The following is a 25,600-nucleotide window of genomic DNA, read 5'->3' as shown; positions in this document are numbered from 1 at the left end:
CTGAATAAAATGAGTATTTGATGGATTTAGTTATTCCAATGGAGAAAAGTGTTTTAAAATGGCAAGTTCTGGAAATGTTATGATAGATGATTTTCAAATATCTTTTTCAACATTCCAAGTAACCAGTGTGATTCAGATATGCTCTCTGGAGGTCATTCCTGAGAAACAGCCATGATAGCCTGGAAAGAAAGGGGCAGAATCAAGGACACTAGAATCAGACCCCTTCTCTTCACTACTATGATGGTGATAAAATCTCTCTCTTACATGATCTGAGATGCTTCACCTGTCCAAGGAGGAGTTGGGACTAGATGTGCAATGTGGAGATATATAAAACCTAGAGATCTGCCATCAGGTTTAAGAAAAGGCCTCATAGAACAAATATTCTGGTCAACACTTGCTATTCTTTTCTTTTTGACGATAGCCATTTTGACTGGTGTGAGGTAATAGTGCATCATGGTTTTAATTTGCATTTGTCTAATGATTGGTGGTGTTGGGCAACTTTCCTTATGTTTGTTAGTCATCTGTATATCTTCTTTGGAGAAATGCCTGTTCAGGGCCTCTGCCCATATTTTAATCAGGCTGTTCTTTAACACTAATATGAGTTCTTTATATATTTTAATATTAAACCCTTATCTGATATATCCCTTTGGCAAATATCCTCTCCTATTCAACAGGCTGCCTTTTGGTTTGGTTGAGGGTTTCTTTTGCAGTGCAAAACTTTTAAGTTTGATTAGATCCCATTTATTTTTTTTTGCTTTTGTTTCCCTTGCCTGAGGAGACAGATCCAAAAAATATTACTAAAACCAAAGTCAAAGAGTATTCTGCCTATATTTTCTTCTACAAGTTTTATGGTTTCAAGTCTTACACATAGATTTTATAATAACTTCATATGGAATGTAATCTATAAAAATATCAAATTGTTATGTTGTACACCTGAAACTAAAATAATATTTTAAGTCCACTAAACTTCCCTGGTGGCTCAGACGGTAAAGCGTCTGCCTGCAATGTGGGAGACCTAGGTTCGATTCCTGGGTCGGGAACATCCCCTGGAGAAGGAAATGGCAATCCACTCCAGCACTCTTGCCTGGAAAATCCCATGGACGGAGGAGCCTGACAGGCTATGGTCCATGGGGTCACAAAGAGTCAGACACGACTGGGCGACTTCACTCACTCACTCACTAAACTTCAATAAAAACAGAAAAAAAAAAACAAAATATGTTTTGGCATGATACTGATTGCCAGGAACTGCGCTTTCTGAAAACTTTCCTTGATAGATAATAAGAGATCACAATATTGTGTTTTGAGTGTAGGGAATTTAAAATTAATGCTGACAGACAAGAGGAGTTACTAGCTCATATTAAAGCAGTAGTGGTAGGGTTGAGATAGAAAGATTCAGGAATATATTTGAGTTAATAGAGAACTGAGTGAAAAAGAATTGAATTCAAATTCAATTTGAATACCAAGAGTGATCTGTGTTTTGTTTCTCACACCTTAATTAGAAAAAAAAATGTAATATAACATCATCAAAAATAAAGTTAACATATTAAAAAAATTAATTCTGGCATATTTCTACATTCAACAGAAAGCTATGGCTATTTGGGAAGAATACGAGAATGACAGATTTCTCACCCATACAATGAAGGAATTGAAGCCAATAGTCTGTTATATCATCTCAGGGCCTCAGTACTTGTGATTCTGAATTTCATAAGTACTTATTTGGCATTTCATATGGACTTCATCTCAGCATGGGCAGAGAAAGTTATACAAAATAAGAAAACATCATCCCTGCCCTCAAAGGGACTCTAATCTAATTATAAGACCATAAGAATCCAGCTGCAATGCAGGAGATGCGGGCCCAATTCTTGGGTCAGGAAGATCACCTGGAGTAGGAAATGGCAATCCGCTCCAGTGTTCTTGCCTGGGAAATCCCATGGACAGAAGTAGCCTGATGGGCTACAGTCTATGCAGTCACCAAAGAGTTAAACATGACTTAGCGACTAAACAACAAACAGTGAGCAAACAGTAGACTAAACTGAAAGCAAAATATATAATTTCAATGCATCCCTATTTTATTATATAAATCAAAGCATACTTACTAAAAGCCTGATTATTTTTTTCCCCATAAAATGGTAAGGTTTGGGATTTTTTATGGCAGAAAGTGAAGAGGAACTAAAAAGCCTCTTGATGAAAGTGAAAGTGGAGAGTGAAAAAGTTGGCTTAAAGCTCAACATTCAGAAAATGAAGATCATGGCATCTGGTCCCATCACTTCATGGGAAATAGATGGGGAAACAGTGGAAACAGTGTCAGACTTTATTTTTCTGGGCTCCAAAATCACTGCAGATGGTGACTGCAGCCATGAAATTAAAAGACGCTTACTCCTTGGAAGGAAAGTTATGACCAACCTAGATAGCATATTCAAAAGCAGAGACATTACTTTGCCAACAAAGGTCCGTCTAGTCAAGGCTATGGTTTTTCCTGTGGTCATGTATGGATGTGAGAGTTGGACTGTGAAGAAGGCTGAGCCCCGAAGAATTGATGCTTTTGAACTGTGGTGTTGGAGAAGACTTTTGAGAGTCCCTTGGACTGCAAGGAGATCCAACCAATCTATTCTGAAGGAGATCAGCCCTGGGATTTCTTTGGAAGGAATGATGCTAAAGCTGAAACTCCAGTACTTTGGCCACCTCATGCAAAGAGTTGACTCATTGGCAAAGACTCTGATGCTGGGAGGGATTGGGGGCAGGAGGAGAAGGGGACGACAGAGGATGAGATGGCTGGATGGCATCGCTGACTCAATGGACGTGGGTCTCAGTGAACTCCAGGAGTTGGTGACGGACAGGGAGGCCTGGCGTGCTGCGATTCATGGGGTCGCAAAGAGTCGGACACGACTGAGCGACTGATCTGATCTGATCTGATATGTAGTAATATCGGAGAAGGCAATGGCACCCCACTCCAGTACTCCTGCCTGGAGAATCCCAGGGACGGGGGAGACTGGTAGGCTGCCGTCTATGGGGTCACACAGAGTCAGACACGACTGAAGTGACTCAGCAGCAGCATGTAGTAATATCTCGGAATAAAAAGTAAAGGATAATTGTTTCTATTATGATGACCAAACAGTGCATTTGAATGGGAACAGGTTTAGAATGTAATTGAAAAGTTACATTTGAAGGAAATAGAGTCCTCTTTTATGATGGACACAATGACAACAATGGAAAATAAAAGGGAATAAATGACTCTGGCTTAGAAGAATGAGCAAAGGTAGTGGGATTATAATGTCAGGCTTTGCCTAAACCCAAATGACCATCACAATAGTGATGGTGAGCTGGGATAAGTATTAAACACTGAAAGATAAGGGAAGATAAAGGAAGATGGACAACAGTATCAATAATTGCTAGGAGGCAGGTTATGCTCAGAAACTTCCCTTTTTATGAAATTGTGTTCATAAATCTGAAAACTCTGCTGGAATTATCCCTTCAAAAATACATTTCTCTTTGTTAACAGGCTGCCAGGAAAATCAAGATTTTGAAAAATAGTTGAATTAATGAAGACAAGTATTAAAATTTAAAATATACCCAGTATCTTAAAGTAAATATAATGCATATTTTAAAATTAAATCAGGCTCTTAAAAGATCAAATAGATGAATTGGGTTAATTAGAATCTAACTTTTAAAATGAGGGAGGAAAAACCCAGTTCATTATCATCATATGACAGGAATTCTCACATCCTGAGTAAAAAGTAGTATTGCTTTTTCTGAGAAAAACATCTCAGGTATTTTAATTTGTATAAACAAAAAACTTTTTACCCACATAGAAAAAAATATAAGATGTCAACAAAGCAGACATAACTTAAAATTTTATGCATAATGGAAAGAAACAAAAGTACTAAAAACTATTCATGGATTCATTCATCCAACAAATACCTCCTGAGCATTTCTGTGTGTCAGGACTATGATCAATAGCGATGGGCAATGGGGTACCACTGTCGTTGTTTCCAGCATACACCTGGCAGAAAATCACTGACTATAAATCTACTAGAGCCTGGTGGGGAGGAAGGGGTGGGATGGGAAGTGTTGAAAAGAATAGCACAGGATGGCTTTCCCTCCTTCCTTGTCCAAGGAAGAATTCCATAATTAATCACTAGAGTCCATCCCCACTTTTTCTGCATGATTCCAAAATGCCATCTCAACACAATATTCTAAAAAGCCACTGCCAATCTCACTGAATGAAATGTGAAGTTTGAATCTTCATCCTGTATTTTGCTGTTTTTATTTGCTCTTCCGCATCTCATATTCAACCATTTGACCTGATCAAATTATCAAGCCAGACTTTAGGCACAGTGAAGAAGAAAATAGGCCCAAACTAAAATCAATCCTGAGTGTAGAAAGTTAAAAGGAAAGAGTAGTTTATATTCACTGAGATCGTGTCAGCTTTTGGAGTAAACTATTGGAGAAGGAAATGGCAACCCACTCCAGTGTTCTTGCTTACAGAATCCCAGGGATGGAGGAGCCTGGTGGGCTGCCGTCTATGGGGTCGCACAGGGTCGGACATGACTGAAGCGACTTAGCAGCAGCAGCAGCATGCTCTTCTATATAACGTTGTCTTTTGGAGTGAATAGTATCTGAACTACAATGATTATGGTTTGGAAAGAGAAGCAGAGATGAGATTAATTACAGAGCTATCTTCAAAACACTTATCTCATTTCTGTTATCCATTTTCCCTGAACATGCTGGGCTTCCTCATGCTTTTATCCCAGTTACGCCCTTCATCTGAACCCGTCCCCTGCCTTCTTCACTCCTTGGTGAACTGCCTGCCCATTAAACCTAAATCACTATAACTTGCAGGAAGTTTTATTCAACAGTCACTCCTTGCCACTTCCATGATATTTAACACCTCTATTTTATCACTTATCAACTATGTTTAATCATTTGCCTTCTTGTTCCTTAGGTCTCAAGTGAGTGGCCTTCTTTATCTTCAGACTATTAATACTCAACAGTGCACCTACCACCTAGCAGGGTGTTCAAACCATGATTTGATTGAATAAATAATTGCTTAATTCACAGTATATGATACTGGGTTTTCACCATCTTTGTTTTTCTCATGTTTCCTAATGCTCACATTATAAGCTTAAACCTAAAGAGTTTAAAGACATCACTTGATGGGGTTTCTAAAATATTGTATTGGCTATGAGGAACCCAGATCAAAATGACCAATTTCTTGTGACTGATAACCGCAACAAGTAATCCTGAGAACTGATGGATGAGTTTCTGTACTTGAAAAAAATTATGTTTAGCTCGGAAGATTAGTGTCCCCCTTGAAACACAAGCCTCTTTTCAAAAAACCTATTCTTTTAGATGTTTACTGGTTTGTGAATTGTTTGCACTTTCTGTATCTTTTTGGCCATATCATTCCAGGGTCATTCGACTTTGTGATGAGCAGAGATAAATGATTCTAGAATATTGCCTCTGAATTCATGAGACATCACTATACTGGGCCTGTACTCATGAAGGTTGGTGACAGTAAGAGGGAACACTGCCAGCCACAATGAAGGCATCACAGAAAGTCTCAAGTTCCATTTCAAATAATTTCAACATAAAGCATCCTTCAGCTTGACAGTCATTCCCAATGGCCTTGACACATTTAATGAGAACCTCGCATGATGCACTATATTGTTGAAGTTTATTATTCACAATTCTGTGAAAGGGTTAGAGCATCATCTTTAAAGATGAGGAATTTCCCTGGCAGTCCAGTGATTAGGACTCTGTGCTTCCACTACAAGGGGCACAGGTTCGATCCTTGGTGGAGGAACTAAGATCCCACATACCATGTGGTATGGTTGAACATAAATTATTAAAATAAAGATGCTGCTGCTGCTAAGTCGCTTCAGTCGTGTCCGACTCTGTGCGACCCCATAGATGGCAGCCCAACAGGCTCCCCGTCCCTGGGATTCTCCAAGCAAGAACACTGGAGTGGGTTGCCATTTCCTTCTCCAATGCATGAAAGTGAAAAGTGAAACTGAAGTCACTCAGTCGTGTCTGACTCTTCACGACCCCATGGACTACAGCCTACCAGGCTCCTCCGTCCATGGGATTTTCCAGGCAAGAGTACTGGAGTGGGGTGCCATTGCCTTCTCAGAAAATAAAAATGTGTAAACTGATATTCAAAAGCTAAGGCTATTGTTGTCCAAGGTTTTCCTCCAGAAAATTGTGGAACCTAGACTTTAACCCAACATCATAAACTACCAGCCAGAAATCACTACTATTATTGAGGGAATTATTATTGCTAGACAGCATCACTGTTATTGCCACCAGATTCAAAGATCTGTTTCTGTGCTGCTCGGGCTCCCATGTACCCAATCAACAAACAATGAAAACGACAGCAGTCCTAGAAAAAATGAAGACAAAGTCTCTTTTCTAACATCCAATGAAAAAACTACAGAGTACTAATAGATGTGAAAAGGGATTCAAGCAAATTAAAATAATGTGTAAGAAAGATTTTCAGTTTTCACACAGGCAAAATTTTAAAAGATTGATATCTAGTGTTAGAGAAGTTATAAAGGGAAATATACTCTTACACTTTTTTAGTGTGAATAAATCATTCTAACACTTTTGGAGGATGATCTGACAGTACTCATCAAACTTCAAACGGGTAGAGTCTTTGACTACCCATTCCAGTCTTCAGAATCTTTCCAACAGAAATGTTTGAACACATTCTCAAAAGCTTACGTGCAAGAATGTTTGCTGGGGCACTATTTGTAATAATGAGAAAACAGAAATATCCAAAACATCCATTAATAGAAGACTGGTGAAAGATATCACAAAGCACTCATATTATGGAATAGTACGCTAAGTCACTTCAGTCGTGTCCGACTCTGTGCGACCCCATAGACAGCAGCCCACCAGGCTCCCCCGTCCCTGGGATTCTCCAGGCAAGAACACTGGAGTGGGCTGCCATTTCCTTCTCCAATGCATGAAAGTCAAAAGTCAAAGTGAAGTCGCTCAGTCGTGTCCGACTCTTAGCGACCCCATGGATTGCAGCCTAACAGGCTCCTCCGTCCATGGGATTTTCCAAGCAAGAGTACTAGAGTGGGGTGCCATTGCCTTCTCCGATGGAATAGTATAGAGCCATGTAAAATATAAAGTGGAAATGTGGCACTAACATGGAATGAAGAAAATGTATTAATGAGGAAAATAATTTTAGAACAAATGCTTAATATGATACACACACATATGCATACAAATACACATAATCACACTCACACAACACAAACTCATATGCCTGCGTGCACAACCTAAAGGAACACACACCAAACGTTAATGGCAGATAGCTCCGGGAAAATGAATTGGAATTAAGCTGGAATAGATGAGGAAGAACCTTATACTTATAGTATATATTTTTGTGATTTAGATTTTTAACCATTAACATGTATTACCTCTGCAAAAAACAAATTGTAATTAAAAGTCTTAGAAAGCATAAAAGCAACCTCTCCTTATTTTTGCTTCACAGTTTAGGCCACATATTGCCATCTATCATGTGACTTCAACTTTCCAACCAGCCTCCAGGGAAGGTAGAACAGGTGCTATCAGCCCTCTTATGGATGAGGATAAACCTAGGAAGGACTTCCCTGGCGGCTCAGTGGTAAAGAATCCGACTGACAATACAAGAGATATGGATTCAATTCATTGGGTTGGACAGATCCCCTGGAGAAGGGAGTGGCAACCCACTCCAGTATTCTTGCCAGGATACTCCCATAGACAGAGGAGCCTGACAGGCTACAGTCCAGGCGATCGCAAAAAAAATCAAACAGGACTTAGCGACTACATGACAATAAACCCACAAAGAGTGGTGATTTGCCCAAGATCACAGGTTTCTGTTAGAAATCTCTGATAGTCTGGCTGAAGCTGAGGCTCTGAACCTTCTATAAACCTACAAGGCAACCCAGGCCTCTCGGAGGTGTCCTGTGTAGTCCAAAATGGCAGGATCTTTATTAGCAACAGCTGCGTCAGGATCCCAACCAACAGACAGCCTGCAAAAGCCAGTCCACACTGGTCAACTGAGGGGAAAACATGGCTTTTTACTCAAGTACTCAACTCATAGCAAGAGCACTGCCAGTTATGCTTACTATCAGTTCTAGGAACGATGAAATGAACGTTCCATCAACACTGCCTCCCACCAAAAAGTTCTGCTTTCAGAGAAAATAATATCCTTTTAAAGTGAGTAAGTTCAGAAAATGATTAAGGTGATGTTTTGTGGGCAATTGAGAGATTCTTCCCTTCCTTCCTTCCTTCTTTCTTTCCTTCCTTCCTTTCACTGGGAGCCTTAAAATGGCACATTTGCTCTGGGCAAAAATTAGTTTTTATAGGAGATACGGATTCACTTTTGCTGCCTCTGTTTGTGTCTGTGCAGTTGAGTAAATGAATCCATGCCTCTAAATAGCCAATTCCAGCCCCATTACATACTGGCTGTTTAACTTGAGCAAGGGTCATCCTTTACTTCTCCATTTTCTCATCTGTTAAATGAGGAGAGGAAAAAGCCCATTTCATGAGGTGCTGTGAGGAATAGATGAGACAGATCATGATGCTCATACAGCAGAGAGAGATATCACACGCCAACTCAGCAGCTGTGTTACTAGCTCTTATGATTGCTTACATTTTTATTGGAGTATAATTGATCTACAATGTTCTGTTAGGTTCAGGTGTACAGCAAAATGAATTAGGCTATATAATACATATACATATATTCACTCATTTTCAGATTCTACATGGGAAACATGTAGGTCATTACAGAGTATTGAATACAATTCTCTGTGCCATGTAGCCGGTCCTTATTAGTTATCTATTTATGTTTATTTAGTGATCTATTATAACTTATTAGTTATATTTATTAGTTATCTATTTATATTTATATATAGTGTTTTTGTGTCAATCCCAATCTTCTAATTGATCCCTCCCTCCTTAACCTCTCCCCTGCCCCATAACCATACATTTATGTTCTACATCTGTAACTCTATTTCAGTTTTGTAGATAAGTTCATTTATAGGCTTTTTGTTAGATTCCACATATAAATGATATCATCTGATATTAGTCTGACTTACTTCACTCAGTATGAAAATCTCTAGGTCCACCCATGTGCTGCAAACAAATAGCTCTTAATATTATTAATGAAAGTATTTTACTACTAATATAGTTATCATTGTCATTATTGTATTCTACGCGGCCTAAATGCTGTTAAACGTTTGGAGATATCCTGACTGTTTATTAAAACCTTCTTTCCCTGACTTCATTGTAATGTGGATCTCTTTAATTCAACAGACACATCCCCTATATTTAAGGAGCAGGTTCTGACTTTCACCAAAGAGATTCTAGGTTAGAGAGACTAAATCTTTCTGTTTAAAGACTCTAAAATGATGCATAATATTTATAAAATCTTTGCTGTGTTATTGGACTCCAAAAACTTCCCTACGAACTGGAACCGAAGATCCGCACCTGTGCTAGCGCTGTGTGCTAAGTCATTTCAGTGTGTCTGACCCTTGCAACCCTATGTACTATAGGCTTCTCTGTCCATGGGATTCTCCAGACTAGGGTACTGAAGTGGGTTGCCATTTCCTCCTCCAGGGGATCTTCCCCATCCAGGGATCGAACCTGCATCTCTTAGGTCTCCTGCATTGGCAGGAGGGTTCTTAACTGCTGGCTCACCTGGGAAGCCCAAAGTGAAAGTGAAAGTTAGTTACTCAGTCATGTCCCATGAACTGTAGCCTGCTAGAATCCTCTGTCCATGGAATTCTCTAGGCAAGAATACTGGAGTGGGTTGCCATTTCCTTCTCCAGGAGATCTTCCCCACCCAGCGTAGAACCTCCTGCATTACAGGCAGATTCTTTACCGTTTGAGCCACCAAATATCCCCAGGTACCTCAAATTCAGTATGTTCAAAAGACATTCACCAGTTTCCTTCCTCCTCACACATTATATTTCCCTCCGTTTCCTCCTCTTGCCAGTAGCCTGAATGTGCTCCTAATAATTCTGATTTGAATCTGAAATTTTAAGCGATCCCTCAGCCAGCAGGCCCAACAAGTCATATGTAAAATCTTATCAATTTTGTTTCCTGATCTCTCTCCCATCTACCCCACCACCTCATCATTCCTATCTCACTACTTTATTTTAGAACTTCAATGCTTTTTGCCTGAACTATTGCCATAGCTTTTCCCCACTCTCCCCAACTCTAAATTCCTGCATTTTATTTCACTGTCCAATTGTTCTTTTTGAAGTACTAAAGTTATAATGTCCCTCGTCTGTTCAATAACAACCTCTCCCTTCTCCCTGCCAGCTGTCTTACAAATTAGAATTCCTATCCTGGGTCTAAGATCTCCCAAGTTCAGGTTCTAAGCCTGTATTCTAGTTTATACTCTATCTTGTAACTATTCTTCAGACAAAAGAAAGAATATAATGTCCCACAAACTTAGGAATGGTTCTGCACCTCTGGATTTTTATAATTCCCTCAGCCTATAATTATATGCCCATATATCTAAAACCTAACAATTACTCGTGGTCCAGCCTAGTACCACCCTGATCTTCAAAGCCAGAGATAAACTCTTCTTATTCTAACCTCCCACAACAGATATTGCTTTATGCTATTATAATTACTCAAACCTGTTTTTCTCCCATATGAGGATACAAGAGCCTATAAGGTAGGCTCATGAATGTTTCATTTTGGTACCCCCATACTATCTAAAGGGCTTCCCTGGTGGCTCAGACAGTAAAGAATTTGTGTGCAATGAAAGAGACCTGGGTTTGATCCCTGGGTTGGGAAGATCCCCTGGAGAAAGGAATGGCTACCCACTCTAGTATTCTTGCCTGGAGAATTCCATGGACAGAGGAGCCTGGAGGGCTACAGTCCATGGAGTCATAGAGAGTCAGACACAACTGAGCAACTACACTTTTTCATACTATTTAAAACTGTCTTGAAAATAGTATGTACTCAACAAACTGACAACTTCAATTTTTGAGTGGCTTAAATTAGGAATACTAGCTACAGTATTTATGCATCCATGCTTAGTGGCTCAGTCGTGTCAAACTCTTTGTGACCCCATGGACTATAGCCCATCCGGCTCCTCTAAGAGAAACCCAAGCTACAGTGTGACCTCTCCCAAAATTACCTTCTTCGCTTTACATATCCAGGAACATCAACATCATTTTTGGATGAATCACACTTCTGTGTTTCTCAATCATTCTTAACCTAAGCCCTCTTTGATAGGTGCAAATCTGATATGTCACATGCAATATGATATTCCTTTACTCAACACTTACCATAGTATTCTAACACCTCTCAATACCCAAGAATAGAACATAGGATTAAGTTTTAATTTCTATACTTTGTATTATATGACACAACTTAGTTTTGTCTCCCAATTATGAAAGTATTATTTTCAGTACTTTCTGAACGTCCCTTATGTTGAAAAATTGCTATTACAGTCAGTGTATGTGTGCTGAGTTGCAATCCACTCTGCAACCCCATGGACTGTGGCCTGCCAAGCTCCTCTATCCATGTAACTTTTTAAGCAAGGATACTGGAGTGGGTTGCCATTTCCTACACCAGGGGATCTTCCTGACCCAGGGATTGAATTTGTATCTCTTGTGCCTCCTGGATTGGCAGACGGATATTTTACCACCACGGTACCTGGGAAGCCTCCATTACAGTTAGTGGTTTAGTTGCGAAGTCGTGTCTGACTCTTGCAATCCCACAGACTGCAGCCTGCCAGGCTCCCCTGTCCATGGGATTTTCTAGGCAAGAATACTGGAGTGGGTTGACATATCCTCCTCCAGGGGATTTTCTCAACCAAGATATCAAACCCCGGTCGCCAGCATTGCAGGCGGATTCTTTACTGATGGAGCTACCAGGGAAGAATATTACAGTCAGTGTGTACCCACAAATGTTGAACATCGGTGGTGACCCCTTCCCTGGCCTGGGATGGTCCATGGACTTATACATCCTCATTTGCAAGAATGTGCTCTCACTCTATTCACTTGGCCTGGTATACACTTCTGACTTTTACTTCCCATTCATAACAGGGCAACAACAACAGAGTTTAACCAATCACACTGATGACTGGAGAGCCTTTGTGGATTTTATGAATTAGTGATAAAGTGGAACAAATCTGTAAAATAAAGGAAAACATCTCGTCAAATTTATTCATTTATTTTGACAAGAGCAATTTTGTTTTAATTGCTTATGATAGCATCTCAGGAACCGTGCTGCAGCATGTTTTCCCAAATTAATTAGGCCCCCCTTTCCCACCAAGGACTTCTGCTTACACAAGAAAAAGAAAATGGAGGAAAAAGCCCCACAAATGTAGTCATTTTTAGGACTTCAGGAGAATATATGAAAATTTTTTAAAAGACAGTATCTGTTCTTTTTGAGTAAATACTCTATAAGCTCATTTGGAGAGAAAATTAGGTATTGCTCTTAAAAGATAAATTTGGATATGAATTGAATTTGGAGCTGAATTTGCTTCTCTATGTGAAAAGTGTTTTGAAATGTGCTCTAAGAGGAAATAGTTTCAACTAAACTGTTTTTACTGATTCATAGACTTTCGGGACTAAAAGTAATTGAAAAACTGTCTAATCTAATGTACTAATAGATGCAATATTTTCTATTTTGCGTCCCATGTATTACCTTATGAAAGAACTGAATCCCAATGCAGTTGAAATGAAGACTTTTGCTTCCATTTAGAATGTCTCATTTTTTGACTGGTTTCATATTAATACACTGGAGGAAGTATAACATGTCACTTAGGGGAAAAGACCCTGAAAGCCCAGATAACTGGGGTCATATCTCATCTTCACCATTTCCCACCCATATAAACTTAAATAAGTTCTGAACCTCAGTCTATGATATTATTTAAATGCAGATAATGATAATATATTCCTCATCATATTGTTCTGAGAATAAAATGATGTAAGGTACATAAAGTGCTTGACAGAGTGTCTGGCATTATAAGCACTAATATACATAAACTATTTTTAGGAAGTTGAGAACCACACATTAGGAGAAGCTTGATCCAAGCACAGAACTCAGAATGTGGATCCACTCGCTGAGTTTGAACAATTAATGAAGTCTCCTAATACCCTTATTTCTCACCCTACAAAATGGAGTTGAATGGCTAACCAAGAAGAAAAATCTACATTAGATGAATTTAGGTCCATCATAAATGTCCAGGACTCTTATCTTATGGCACTTAATCACAATATCCATTATCTTTATTTTGTGTGTAGAGCAAAATACATAATCCTTGCTGAGGAATCATAGCATACTTTAACTTGTTAAAGCCCTTCTCTGACCTTGGTAAAAGATTTTTGCTTGACTGAGTTTTGTGTTTCAATTAACACAGTGGCACTGATTCAAATCTACTGCATTTTTTTAAACTAGCACTTTAGCAAACTCAATTAGGATTATGGCTAAAGTTCCATACTCTAAAGCTACTTCCCATCATACTTTTTCAGCAAACAGAAGACTATCATATTATGGGTTGACCACAGACACCAATTACACATGCATGATAAACTGCCTGGTATCAGGTTGTATTGTGAAAACATTTTCCTGTTTATGTAAAGTATTATATAATGATACTTAAATTTTTATTTCTCTTTAAAGCACAACACTCCCCTTTTGTTCACGAGTGGTAATGGCTTCTGGATAACTGAAAGCTGATTTCTAAATGTGAATAATGCATTTGTCTTAACTTTCATTCTCAGTGCTGCTGAGAAAGCATACTCAAGGAAATTATGTATCTGTATCTGACAAATTAAAGAAGAATGGAATTGTATTTACATTTTAAAAGATTTAAAAATTTGAGCAAACTCAAATAACCATTTGAGTTTTATTTCAATAATTGATTTAAAACTTGTTTTGACTGAGTTGAAGCTTTTGATTCTTTCTTCTCCCTCTCCTCCCCATATATAATTTTGATTGAAATATTCCCTTGAATTGTTTTATGTTCTAGACTCTGCTTATGGCCTTTGTCAGATTTTATGCCTCCTTACAGCCTGAAGAAAAATAGACATGATTGGGGATTCCACAATTAATACACTTGCTCTGCAGAGAGCCCCATGTGGGGTATTCAGAAAGAGAAATATGAAAGACATGGTCCTGCTCTCCAAGAAGATTATCCATCATGCTATGATCTCTTCTCCCCTATGCATTGACTATGTGAAGCTGCTCAGTCGTGTCCAACTGTTTGCAACGCCATGGACTGTAACCTACCAGGCTTCTCTGTCCATGGGATTTTACAGGCAAGAGTACTGGAGTGGGTTGCCATTTCCTTCCCCAGGGGATCTTCCCAACCCAGGGATCGAACCCTGGTCTCCTGCATTGCCGGCAGACGCTTTACCATCTGAACCATCAGGGAAGCTTTGTATAAAGCTACATGAAATAAATTTCTCTATTTTTTCTGCCTGGTAACCTACATTCTCATCTTTTGTGATATATAAATGAGAAAACAATATTCTGTACACACATTTGAATTAGCTTTTTTTATTTTCTTCAAAAGCAGTGTGGTAATCATACAGCAACAGGCGCTGAACTTACAGTAGTACAACTATGATAAATTTTGCATTCTTATATTATAGAGCTATGATACATACCTTCTTAGAGCAGCCAGAGCCAGCCATCTAAACTTTTGAAGAGGTGGACACAGAGTAGCCCAACAGATTATATACAACTCAGAAATTGGAGACAGCTCATCCAGCTCTCTATCCCGACTTTTTACTACCAAGTCAGAAAAGCTCTTATTTGGATTTATATGGGGAACAAGAAAACTAAACAAAGTAAAACAATAATATACGCTACCACCAACACAAGAACATATGTCCTAGAATATGCACAAGTACCCAGGATATTTTATGTCACTTAAAAATTGTAGTTTATAGTTGAATAAATCACTAGATAATTTTGCATCTGTTTTTCCCCCCACAGTGGATGCCTATATTATGTTGAATCTCTTCTGCTCCAACAAACTGAGAGCAATACATGAAAAAAGCATCTTGATTGTTATTATTATTAGTGCTTTATTATATTATTCTAGGAATATAATAAAACTAAAATAATTTAAATTTTTTGACATGACTAAGGAGTAGACTAAAGATAAACTTTGTCACAATCATGAAGAAAGTGTTTGTAATCAAAACTGCAAAAAATATGTCTAATCTACTGAAACTTTTAGTGACTCCATCATTTGTTTGCAAATAGGAGTTTCTAATTACAAATAAATCTGAAATAATTCTGTAATAGGCCCTCTACTACAAAGAATTTGTTAGCAAGGAATGTGAGTAGTCGTCAAGCTAAGCACTGAGAGGGGAACTAAAGGAACAACATTGCATTTATTTTTAGCACAATCTAGATATTTTGCTGGAATCTCGGCCCAGTTACTCTGAGTACAAAGCCTAAAAATCAATTTTAGTACTTAGAAAAATAATAATAAAATGGCATTTGAGGCAGATCATTTTTATAATAGCTTTAACCAGTATTTAAGTATTTGACAGTGAATGCTAACCAGACCACAGTGGGGAGCAAAGACCATCTGGTGACAACATGGCTCCAGCATAACCCAATGCCTTATCAGCTCCACTACTGTAAGGGTATTTCCCTTCCCATGCCCAGCATATATACACATCACTAATCAATTGTGCCACTCTTTTCCATCAAGCTCAGACTATAGTCTCTGAAGCTTTCTATAGACATCTGTTGAAGAAGAAAAGAATGGAGTTAGTCGAAGAGATGAACCTTATTTGCTACTTCCATCTTAAGATTAAATCATGATAATCCTTTCTGAATTGCTGATAAACTGTCATGAGATTCAGTAAACTCTGTTCCAGGCAGGGTGCATGAGTGTTGAAATGGGATGGGGTTTATGTGAGTAGGTCTAACTAAGAACTCTAGATGTGTCTTTACCAGTCAAAGCTATTATTTACAGAACAGAGATTCAAACTCTCCCACTCTGGACTTCTCAAATATGCCATGGAATACTTTAGACACAAGTGTCAAAGCACAGAGCTGCTTGCCACTTCATTGTAAATCTATGAATGTGTATATCCCCTCATAGCCAGAAAAAAAAATTATAAGAAAAAATAAAGAGCATGTAAGTCATATATAAGTGCATTATCTGACTTGCACGATAACTACTTAGTTCAAACTTCGAGTCCCATAGAGGAAATGCCTTTCTAAACAGCTCACCTCTGGAGCCCCAGGTAGCAAAGACCATTTTAACTTTTTTCACCTGGGAATGCCCTGAATCAAACTGTATTTCAGAGATCAGTAGCATTAGTATCACCTGGGAGCTTGTTAGAAATGCAAAAATCACTGCCCTCATTGAGACCAACTGAATCAAATTCTGCATATTAACAGGCTATTGAACAAATTTGTATGCACATTAAAGTTTTAGAAGCACTTATCTAGACTTGCAGATGCCCAGACCCAAGAGAGATGTTACAGAATTTTAATACAAATTTTCAAAAATTTCCTTTTCTAGATTCTACAAACAGTGTAGACCAAATTCTGCTCTGTGGAACAAAAAAACCCAATGAGATTCTCTGAAAAGAAATAAGAGATAGAAAGGGGGACAGTTATGTTTAAAAACATGAAAGCCCATACATGAACCTTTTGGAAATTCACTATATACATTAGCATAGTATAGGCTCTAAAAAGTACCATCACAAAGAAACTAGTTTCTCTTTGTTTAACTTACTCTTTCAAAAAAATGACTATTAACTGTTTATGAGCCCCTGTGGGAAAACTGCTAAAAACTAATTTCCTGCAGCACACAAAACTCTGCAGCACATGAAAGCCTCCTACTTCATCTTTGGGATCTATATTATTCAAAGACAAAGGTATAGTGAAGTCTTTTTGGTATATCTGAAAGCTTAAAATAAAATAAAAATGAAAATCTAAGGCCCCAGAATAACCTGTATCAAAGTGAATTTTTGCTATATAAGACTGTATTCACAAGCTCGTATATATTTGTCTGGAATCTAAGTACAGATAAAGATCTAGAGTTGGAAACTGAACCATGTCAAAAAAGTAGCCACATCCTAAAAACATAATAATAAAAGATTTTGATGTTCTCTGCTCCATGCTTTAGAATTAGTTCTCAGGGTGATCTTACTGCTCAAGATGATTCACAAATACTGAGTTTTGTCCTTATCTTTATGAGTATCTTTCCAGGTTCACAATCAAAACATCATTGCTCCCTGAAAACTGTGATCAGGAAGCTACTCAAATGTAGGGTACGACCCAATACTCAAATGGACTAATGATTCAGTACCACCCAAATCTGTATATTTAAAGAAAGCAGACAGAACTTGAGACAGGGCAAAATAACACCTGAATGAGAAAGCAGGGTGGTAACAGGATGAAGAAAACCACTTCCAGCCCTTGTACTCACCACCCAAGTCTTCCACCCTCGCACGTGTCACAACCTGGTTATATGGATTCACACATTTTCTTAGCAAGTTTCCAAATTTCCGTCTCTCCCAAAAGACATTTCTAGCGGGTTCTAAAAATTTCACAAAGCCCCAACCTTTCACTTATTTTTACTTTTACCTTCTGGACAGTTAGCCGAAGGCAAAACTTCAACCAGTAGTTGAGAGCAGCCAGGTCCTTCAGAGAAACCTACTCTATAACCCAGACACCACTAATCTACTCACTCATATAAGCAACACCTGATGTTAGGATTAAAGGTAGAGTCCCTTCTCTGTCCACAAAACCCTACTTGTTGGATCCCAAACGTGAAAAGAACAAAATAAAATGACAGGCTCCCATCTAGGGAGGCAGATGTTGCCCCTCTGAATCCTTACCACTAAGATCTCAGAGACTGATTCTTTTTAATGGCAGAGAATTGCCAGCCAAGAAAGGAAGGCCAAGCCCATCAGCAAACAATTGTTTGATCCCAAATCAAAAGGAATACAGCCCTCAGATATGCCTTGTTATGAACCAGGAATAAACAACCATACAGTCACTTATCTGAACATTCCCCCAAATCTAAATACATCCTCTTATATCATGATTATTATTAACAGCTATTAATAATTAAGAACTCTTAATACCTTATATTCTAATCAAAGTTATCCACTTTAGGGCCAAAATTCAATGTTGCAATTTAAAGGAAACTAATTTTTTTTAACTGACATCTGAAAAGGAGAAAAGGGTCCTTAATAGTAAAAAAATGATATAGCAACCAACCAGGTTTGAGCTATGCACACAACACACACACACACACACACATATATGATAAAATCAGCCCTTAAATTGGATTCTATGTAATATATTCCAACTTTGGATTCAGAAAATATGATCACTCAAACATTCACAAGAGTAAAGGTATGTGAGAGATCTTGAATCAATTTTGGTAGAGGCTACATGACTTTGGAGGTAAAGAAGAAGGAAAAGCCACATCTGGGACTCTTAATCTAGTACAAATTTGTAAGTCACTAGAAAGGAGTAACTCCAAACAGCTGATCCACGGCTTATGCAATTTTCTAAATCCGGTCTTCGGTGAAGTGCAGAGGTCAATGCAGGCTGCAGTGCTATCATAAGGGACTACGATGCAGCATCATAAATGAAACGAGTTGTGTGGGCGACAATGGCGAGGATATCCAGGATCACACACCGAAAAGAAAAACAAATCTGACAGTTGCTTTTTCTCTGAAAGAAAACTTGGATTGCAAGGGTCATGAACAATTCCCTTCAAGAGCTTCCCCCAAAACTAGCATAGATCTTTGCCCACCAACCACAGGAAATTACTCTAATTGGATCCATCTTGCTATCAGAAATTATTTCAGGGGAAAAAATGACTCCTAGAAACAGATAAAGTTATTTTATTTACATGAGATAAAATTCTAAAAAGTGTAAAAGCATCAGACCAGACAGCGTGCCATTGCAGGAAAATATATTAATCCTGAATGATACACGAGCACAGCCAGAAGTCAGAGAAAACCCGAGCACCGGATAATGCACAGAAAGCAAGCTAGTGGAAGATCAACCAGGAGATAAAAGCACAAATCACAGGGCCTGTATCTTGACGTGTCTAAATTTTCTTCCCTTTTTAAGGGCTAGCTAAGATGCCATGAAAATACTCCAAGAAACCTTCTCTCATCCCCATAACAAAATTCATGTCTGACCTCCAACAGCTCCTTATCTGGCTGGACCTCTCTCGTGCCACTTCTCACTTCTGCCTTATATTACAGTTATTTATAGATAGCTCATCTTTTCTACTAGGCTGTGAGCTCTTTGAAGATGGAAACTAACATTTGGTAAATCACTTGCTCTGCCCAAGGTACTGTATTTGGTGTTTTCACATGCATTACCACAATTAATCCTTATAAACCCCTCTGGGAGATAGGTCTCATTTTCACATTTCTGGAAGTTCAAAGAAGCCTTTGCTCACAGTCTTACTTTTACTAAGGGCTGTGGTGGCTCAGTGGTAAAGAATCTGCCTGCCAAGCATGAGATGCAGGTTGGACCTCTGGATTGAGAAGATCCCCCCAGAGAGGAAATGGCAACCTACTCCAGAATTCTTGCCTGGGAAATCCCCTGGACAGAGATGCCTGGTGGGCTACAGATCATGAGGTCACAAAAGAGTCAGATATGACTTGGTGTCTAAACAACAGATAGAAGATAGGAACTTAGGTTGAATCTTAAGTTGATGGCTATCCCATTATAAAGAATTATATCTAACTCATCTTGATAACCAACCCCAGCATGGTTATCTGAACATAGGAGATGCTCAATACACCCTTGCTTATTTGGTTAGGTAATGTCTACTGAATATAAACGACAAGATTAATTGTCTATCTTTCAGGGCATCTTCTAAAATCCTGCCCAGAAAATAAAACAGCATCAAAATGACTAAATGTATCCTCTGTAGACTGTAAAAATTCAAACTTCAAAAAGAGTAAAAAAGAAAAATAAAATAGAGGCAGCAAGCCAGTTTCTAATTTATCCTTGGATAAGCTCCATAAAAACCATGTATGTTGTACATAAGAACACACTGTTCTGATTGACTATAGCATCCTGACACACTACTCAGATGAAACATAGGAAATTAAATGGTACTGGGAGTTTTCTCAACAGTCCATTAAATAGTCTATCAAAATAAGCAATAACGTTGCTCTAATCGGGCCCACTTTTCATAAAAATCAATTGTTTATCTTTTTTATATGGAAGCTTCTTAATTGTGGCCTGAATGGGGAGAATCATTCACAAAGATCATATTTTTCCCCTCTAAAGAGGAAGAATTCTGAGTTTCACTATTCCAGCTGGACCCACAGTTATAAATTTGATAAGCTTCTTGGGAGTGCCTTAAGTATTTTTCCCTTTAATAAACAAGTCTCTACACTAATTTTGAAATAGCCAGCTCTTTTGTTAACTGTGTCAAAATGAAGTCCAAGAGGATAAACTGCCTTCAGATTTGAAAGTGGCTTCAAATTCAGTCTAAAATTATTTAGAATTTTATAATATGGCTTCTTAATTTTAAAAAAGTAATTAATTGGACAATGGGCACAGTGCTAAGAAATGCTACATACAAACTGGAAAAGTCATCTGATTAGAGATATAAGACCTAGGTTTAGCCCCAGGTAGTATAATCCTTATCTACTAAGTTTTAGTTACCTCATCTCTAAAATGACTGATCTAATGTAACTTTTAGATCTAAAGTCCCGTGATTCTGCTCAACAAGTAATAGTCATGGTTTTCACCAGAACTTCGATCAGGGAAAATAAGTGTGAAGTTTAGTCACTCAGTCATGTCTGATTCTTTGCAACTCCAGGGACTGTAGCCCACCCAGGCTCCTCTGTCCATGGAATTCTCCAGGCAATACTGGAGTGGGTTGCCATTCCATTCTCCGGGGGATCATCCTGACCCATGGACTGAACTTGGGTCTCCTGCATTGCAGGCAGATTCTTTATCATCTGAGCCACCAGGGAAGACCTCTCAGGAACAATCATGAACCCCCAATATATTCACATCCTGATTCCCAGAATGTGTGAGAAATTTTGTAGATGCAATGCAGTAAAAGATTTTGAGATGGGAGATTATCCAGATGGGCCCAATGCAATCACAGGATCCACGTAAGCATGAGTTGAAAGGGTCAGAGTCAGAGAAGAGGTGAAGTGGAGGCTGGAGTGATGCAACTGCTGGCTGTGAAGATGAAAGAGGGCCAGGAGCCTAGGGATGTGGGAAGCCCCTAAAAGCTGAAAGATGCAAGGAAGTAGGTCCTCCACCGGAGCCTCTAGAAGGAATGCAACTCTGCTGATTTCTTGATTGTAGAAACTCTGATCTCCATAATTATAAGATAATAAATTTGTGTTGTTTCAAGACACAAATCTGTGGTAACAGAAAACTAACACAGACCTGAATATGCTTCAGTACCATTTGTATCAGATATACCACAAAAATATGGAAATATTATGTTATCTTTCTTACATTTGTCAATTGATATATTAGTATCAATACTTAAATTACTCAATCCTATAATCATGAGATGTTCATGTAAAAGTGGAGTAATGAAAATAATAATCACAACAATAAACAAATACTGAGAATTTAGTCACTTTGTGTGTGTTATCTTGGTTGAGGCATATTCTGATTTCAATGACTCTGTCTTCTGCCTTCTTACCTCCTTCCCAAAGGTGGGAAGCCATGGAGGAGGAAGGCAAGACAAGATTAGTTAGTATTACATACTGTTCTTCAGAAAGAGGAACTGAAACCATTTTTCTGATTTAATTCAGAGACAAATTCATGCTACAATCATGAAATATGAGGTCAGCCTTCTCATTAGACTCCACATCAGAGCAGTCAGCCACAGTCTACAATGTATCAGACAACCTCTGTTCCATTTGAGACTCAAACAGACAATACTTTGTATTAAAGCCATCACCCAGAAGCCAAGAGCAGCAACTTGAAAACAAACGCTTAATTGATCCATTTACCTAGATATTTCCTACGGAAAGAATTGTATTACTATTACTTGGCTGAAGCTCATATTATATTTTGTGCGTGTGGGGGTGGGGTGTGGGTGTGAGAAAGAGAGACAGAGAAGGGAAATAAGGCACAGCAATTGATTAGATGCTTCCTCATTTAATTCAATTACTTAGAAGAGCAAAAGGCCATAAGTGAAATTCTAACTGTTGCAAGAGACAGATGCTAATAGATGCTGAGAGACAACCAAAGTTATATCTCTAGGAGCAATATAATAATCAGCTAACAAAATATCAAGTTAGAGAGACATGAAGAAGTCATGGAAAAAGATGACCCCTCCATTGTAAATGTCAATATCCAATTTTAGAATCTTCTGCAAAGAAAATATTTCATCCTATGTGAGAATATCCCTGCTTTCACTTGATTCCAATCAATTTCTTGCATCATCTCTCTAACTATGAAATATAAAATGCTTCTTTTCAATAGGACCATTATTTCAAAAATAAGCTACAAAATTTAAAAAATATTAAATCTACAAAATTTAACAATTATTAAATCCAAATACATATATGCAGCAGTCTAAAATAAAAATAGCAAAGTTTGTGCTTTCCTCTGAACAGAAATGTTCCTAAAGCAGCAGACTGTGTTTAGCTGACAAAATCAGTTTTCCTCCCCCAATTCGTTTTCATAAAGATCTGGTATAAAAGAAATGTCAAGTCAACAAAGTCAACGACAAATTTAAGATTTCCACAGCACTGATATATACTCCCATTTACATGTCTCACAGTGACCAACATGATTTGTTCCCACATCTGCCTCTCTCACAAGACTGTAAGCTCAAGGGTAAGAATGAGTATCTTCCTGATCTCTGTGCATCTCCAGAACATCAAATATTTGTTGGCAAGTAATGAGTGCCTATAGGTACTCACTAAGAGTTTTTTTTTAATGATAAATTAATGAATTAATGACAAAGACTTTGATCTGAATATACATTGAAGTCAAGTGTATGCTTCATTGAAACTTAAGCCCCAGTCTATTAATAATAAAGACTTGCAGAAGATGATGAGAAAAACAAAGATTTAAATGGATGTCAGATGTGACCTTTTGAAGAAAGTCAATTTTCTTTCTTTTGAAGAAAGTCAAGTGTTGTGGTGCTACTTCTGTATACATCTTTTTTTAATATCAAAAAAGAAGAGTATGTTTCATCCATGCCACTGATCCAGCACAGGAGTCTTCATATAGTAAATACTCACTAAATATTAGCTGACGACTGGAATAATGAACGATTATACGATATACTATGAGTGGTCTTCTTAAATTTTAAAATCAGTGAGACTTGTCAAATTATAACAATATTATAAGACCCTTAAATGTCCACATGCAAAGTCTGATATATTTTCTCCCCGCTGTAAGAGCGATTGCTAACATGGTTGTAAATCAAATTAAAACTGGCAATTTTCTTTTATTAATGCTCATAGACAACCCACCCTGACCTATAAGAACGTCTTTCCCATACCTCTCCCACCACTCCATTCACCCCTCCATCCACTTAACCAACTGGTTCACCACAGTTCTGATCTGCAGTTGAAATCAAAAGTGCAGCTGCCTGTTGTACAGAAGAAATTAATGTAACATTGTAAAGCAATTATGTTCCGCTTGAACACAACACTGCAAATCAACTATATTTCAATACAATAAATTAAAATTTTTAAAACAGAAGTACAACTGCCTAAATGTTATATCATTATGACTAAGGTAAAAAATACATGATTATTTGAACATGAAATGTAATGAGAGTCCCAGGAGCCTTACACAGTCAGTGCTGTCAAAGCAACTGAGTGGGAAAAAGGAAGTGCTTTGGGGGTATAAGAGGAAGGTGCTTCAGTGGCTTAATTAGTTTGTGTAAGTGTATATACATATATATATATATATTCAAGTATATACATACACACATTTGCATTTTATATACATAATCTTTACACTGATGAAGTGGTCATGTACTTCAGCAAAACATTTCAAGGAAATGAATTTGGCTGAAATTCTTTTAGGAAAGCAAACTGAATGATGCTACAAAGATCTTAAGGCAGTTTCTAAAACAGAAATCCCACTGCGACCAGTTCTAGGAGCTTTGCCAGGGTATAAGATACTGAGCTCACTCCAGCAACATCTTTGAGAATTCTGAGTTAGGAAAGCAAAATTTCATAGGCAAGATGGGCAAAACAAAGCAGAGTTTCTCTTGTGGTGCTCAGTCCTTCCTTGGAGAATCTGTGGCTAGAGGGAAAAGGGAAGAAAAAGAGAGAACTATAAATGCAGATGGAAAATACAGAAGAAAGAGAACTGGAGAGAAAGAGAGAATAGGAATTAAAATGTGAATTTAAAAATTTAAATTCTTAGTGGAGAGGCTACAGTTCATGAGTGTAACTTCTAGAAGAAGGCTGTTACTTTAAAAAAAAAATGAAAACTTATGAAAAGCTCAGAGTTTGTATTTCAAGTGGGGAATATAGAAAACACTACATTTCATTAATCAACTTTTATAACTGAAATCACTCTAATTGCCATATACTGTTTCTTTGACGCAAGGAAGGGCTCTGTCAGCACACTTCTGGTCTACCTATATGTCAGCATATATTTCTAGGGAAATCCTCACCACTGCTGCCAACAAAGTGACAGAAAGGGCCCAGAGATAAAAGTGACCCCTGGAAAAAATGACTATACATTCTTGATTAGAAGCAAATTCATTCAGGAAAGAAATCATTAAGAACTATTTTTTAAAAAATATTAAGCAATTCCACTTACATATCCTATATAAAATTTTAATCCTAGATTGGTTTCTTATAGTGTCTAAAGTATATATCTAATTAGTAGAGTAAATTAACAAAGGATGAATAGATTTAGGTTTAAGGACATGAAACTATTAGCAGATGACACCAAGAACAAGACTTGGTGGAAAAAAGTCAACAAAACACAGTTTAAAAAACCTAAATATCCTTCAAGAGGTGAATGGATTAAACAAAATGTGGTACGTCCATACAATGAAATTGTACTCAGCAATAAAAAGAAACCAACTGCTGACTGATACATGCAACAACACGGATGAATCACAAACATGAGGCTAAGTAAAAGTAACCAAAAATAGGAGTCCATAGTGTATGATTCCATTGATACAAAGTTCTAGAAATTGCAAAACTAATCTATACTGACAAAATGCATATTTCATTGGTGCTGGAGTCAAGGATCAGATGTCTGCATCTTGACTGTAGTGGTGGATTCACAGGTATATACATTTGTCAAAATTCATTGACTTCTACATTTAAGTGGGCACTACTTATTTTACAAATGCTATATATACCTCAGTAGAGATGATTTTTTAAAAATAATAGAAAAAATAGATATGGGTTTAATTTTGCCATATTTTCCAAGATAAGTTAGCAAGCATTTAACATTTGCCATAACAGAATTAATGAAGTGGAGTTGCATGGTGGGGCCTATTTCCTGGGTGCTTCACCTATTGATTGGTTCAGCTCTTTCACAACTATTGGATAAGTGAGAGGTCCAAAATTCAACAGTTTCCTCCATCAGAAGGGAAAAGACTGAGGCATGGACATGAATTGGGCAGTCAGTGTAGACGACTGCACTGCAGCAA

General features: G+C 37.9%; 1 long non-coding RNA gene across 3 annotated transcripts in view; it reads right to left on the bottom strand.

Annotated features, from left to right (window-relative positions):
- LOC112579592 overlaps positions 1-24,727 on the bottom strand; it is a 207,892-nt gene extending 183,165 nt beyond the window's left edge. The window contains exon 1 of one of the 3 annotated variants that reach the window (XR_006640087.1): positions 17,584-24,727. This is a non-coding gene — a long non-coding RNA (uncharacterized LOC112579592). The remainder of the gene's footprint in view (positions 1-17,583) is intronic. The other 2 variants (XR_006640084.1, XR_006545280.2) reach the window with 2 other exon arrangements.
- Positions 24,728-25,600: the final 873 nt, after the last annotated feature.

The sequence above is a fragment of the Bubalus bubalis genome, chromosome 16, assembly GCF_019923935.1.
Source record: "Bubalus bubalis isolate 160015118507 breed Murrah chromosome 16, NDDB_SH_1, whole genome shotgun sequence".
Classification (NCBI taxonomy): Eukaryota; Metazoa; Chordata; class Mammalia; order Artiodactyla; family Bovidae; genus Bubalus; species Bubalus bubalis.
The sequence above is the reverse complement of the archived record's forward strand: the minus strand, read 5'-3'. Positions and strand labels throughout refer to the sequence as shown.